Genomic DNA, 2,963 nt, shown 5'->3' with positions numbered 1-2,963 from the left:
AATAATTGCACTTATGTGATGTATCCAAAGTAGTCAAATTCATGGAAACAGAAAGTAGGATGGTGGTTACCAGGGGATAGGGGGAGGGAATGGGGAGTTAGTGTTTAGCGGGTACAGAGTTCGAGTTTTGCAAGATGAAAAAGGTCTGGAGATTGGTTGCACAGCAAGGGGAATATATGTCACACGACTGAACTGCATACTTGCAAATGGTCAAGATGGCAAATGCTATGTTTTATGTATTTCACAATAAATAAAAAAAAAACAGTAAGCAATAGGGATAAGTGCATGGTAGGTGCTTGATCTCACACAACAGAATCACAATAAACGTGTTGAATGAAGATGGAAAGACGTGGTGCTGGCCGATGGCCTCAGACGCCAGGTTGAACATGACAATGGACATCTTCCCTTCACTAGGAAAGCCTTCCAAGCGACCATGACTAGTCACAATTACCTTTTCCTTGGGGTGATAAATTGCCTTTCCTGTTCTCATATTAAAGCCAAAATTTCCTGTTTTCAAAGAAAATTCTGAGGGTGGCATAGCGCTGAGTTCCACCTGAGCCAGAACCTGACCTTGTATGTTCTTGTGCACTGGTGACAGTGATAGCAACTTTCAGTGGATTCCAGGGCTGCAAGTTCCCAGATCAGAGAACTCAAAATTACAAGGGCTCTGAGCAGCCTCATGAGATTGGAGAGACTTCTCTCCTACCTAATAACGGTGTATAAATACATATTATAAAACATTCTAAATAGCGACTTTTCAAAAGCCACAGGGTCAACAAGTGGCAAAGCAGAGGCCTGGCCTGTGCCATCACAGCCCTCCCCACCAGCCCCCCAGAGCTGCTGGCATAGTGAGTGTGTGGCAAGCTCCTCTCCTTGGTGTCTTGTCAATGGGGTCACTGCTCTGCAAGGGGGAAGGGTCTTCTTTTGGACACTCCAGGGCCCATCAGCCGTAGTTTTGCCAGGATAACAGGGGCAGGTTGAGTCCATTCCTAGGAGGACTCTAAGCCCCGAGGCAGGTGTCAGATCCTCCAGGGGAAGAGAGGCAGAGTGCAAAGAGAGCATGAGGCCCCAAGCACATGGCTTTGCAGCTGCCTGGGTGTCACCTCGAGCCCCCGATGTTGAGCATCCCTGAATCACCCCAACTTCCCTGCCTTGTTACCAGATCTCACCAGGAGGCAAAGCCAGAGAGACACAGAATGCTAGGCCCACAGAATGCTAGACTGTATTTAAACGTTTGGTGACAGTGGCAGGTAGAGCTTGCCACAAGGGGATTTAGCAGATTAAGACCCCATCCCCCAGGATTCCTAGGCTTGGAGTATTTCCTCAACTTCCCCTGAGTATCTGTAATCCAGCAAGGTGGCGTGGTGAAGCTCATTTCTGGGTCAGAAGAGTTGGTAGCCATGAATGGAAGCCCAAGTCCAGGGAAGGGAAGAGGAGGTGGGATGTGCAGAGTCAGGAGAACCGAACCCGGAATGTTGACACCACCCACACCCATCCACACTCACTTGGGAGTCTGGACAGCCAGTTTCTCCCAGTCACTTTGGATCTCTGGGAGTGGATCTCTCTTCCAAGATGCAAGACCAGCCATTGAATCCTCTAGCCCAAACCCTTGCAAAGGACACCCCTCCACCTCTGCTTGCCAGGGGTGGGGGAAGATAAGAGAAGTCAGCAGCTTTTCCTCCAGGAGTCAAAGCCACAGAGTTTCTGGCTTTGGGGAGATCTTGCAGAGGCCTGGGGGTCTACGAAGCTTCATCATGGCAGACTGCAGAAGCACAAGGTTCCACGGGGCCGCTGGACTTCATCTGAGGGCTCCAGGGCAGCTGTTTTGTCCGGTGGGTTTAATTACCTTCCTGTTAGATCAAAGCGACACACCCCTGGGCTGGCTCCCTGAGACAGGACGGGAGCAAGTCTTTGTCCACTACTGTCATTCATTGTGAGCTCCAAACCAGACAGCCCAGGCCATGCTGAGCTGGGTGGGGTGGAATGGGTTGGGGGAGAACTGCATCCCTCCAGAGATGAATAGAGGGGTACATCCTTCACAGGGGCGGGCAGCTGGGGAGTGGGTCAGAAGCCAGTTGTTTCCCAGGTCTCCTGCCTCATCCATTAACGTCTACCCAGGGGGAAGCACACAAACCAAACAGGAGGAGAATCCGGTCACCACCATGTCTCACTCATTTCTGACTCTCCTTCATGTGACTACTAAACAAAAGCATAAACCTCTCCTTATCAGAGCAGGTAAACGCTCTGTTTCTGGTAGGGATACTGAGACTAGCGGGTCATACAATTAGGTGTCCTTTGTCTCCCTGAGGCTATTCCCACTGGCACAGTCGGCTCTGTCCCTTTGGTCTGTGCTCCAAGCAAAAGAAAATCCAGCTGATCGTCCTTGAAACACAGGGACAGCCAGGACCTCAGGGTGGGAACACAGGTTTTCCAGTTAATTATTAAGAAGCCACTCACAGGAGGAGCAGCAGCAGGAGCACTCCCTCACGTGTAGAGAAACGTGCGGAGTGTGCAATGGAGACAGTGCAAAAAGGTGAGTCTATAATTCTGCATTTGGCCTGCAGGGACCACACCACGTACTTAGGAGGTGCTGCAGGAAATGCATTTAATTGGCCAAGGAATAAGAGGTTTGTTTTTAAAAAATGAAAAATGAATCAGATCAGTATATTGCCACTAAGCGATGTCCACCCTACATGCCTTCATATAGAGGTGTTGCCCTTCTCCTATTTACAGTTCTAGGGATAGTAAGCTTTTAACAAATTAACAGTTAGGGATTGTTCCGTTGGCTGAAGGTAACCCAGGCCTGCCTGAGGCATGGAAAGTACAAAGTGAGATCAAAAGGAAAGAAACTAGGGATTGGTGAATGTGCATGGAAAAGTACTGCTGTGGTGTGAATGTCTGTCCCCTGCCAAGCTCACGTGGAAATTTAGTGGACATTTTTTTTTTGAGACAGAGTCTTACTC

The sequence above is a fragment of the Propithecus coquereli genome, unplaced genomic scaffold, assembly GCF_000956105.1.
Source record: "Propithecus coquereli isolate 6110/MARCELLA unplaced genomic scaffold, Pcoq_1.0 Scaffold5, whole genome shotgun sequence".
NCBI classification, from domain to species: Eukaryota; Metazoa; Chordata; class Mammalia; order Primates; family Indriidae; genus Propithecus; species Propithecus coquereli.
This window is presented reverse-complemented; position numbering follows the sequence as displayed.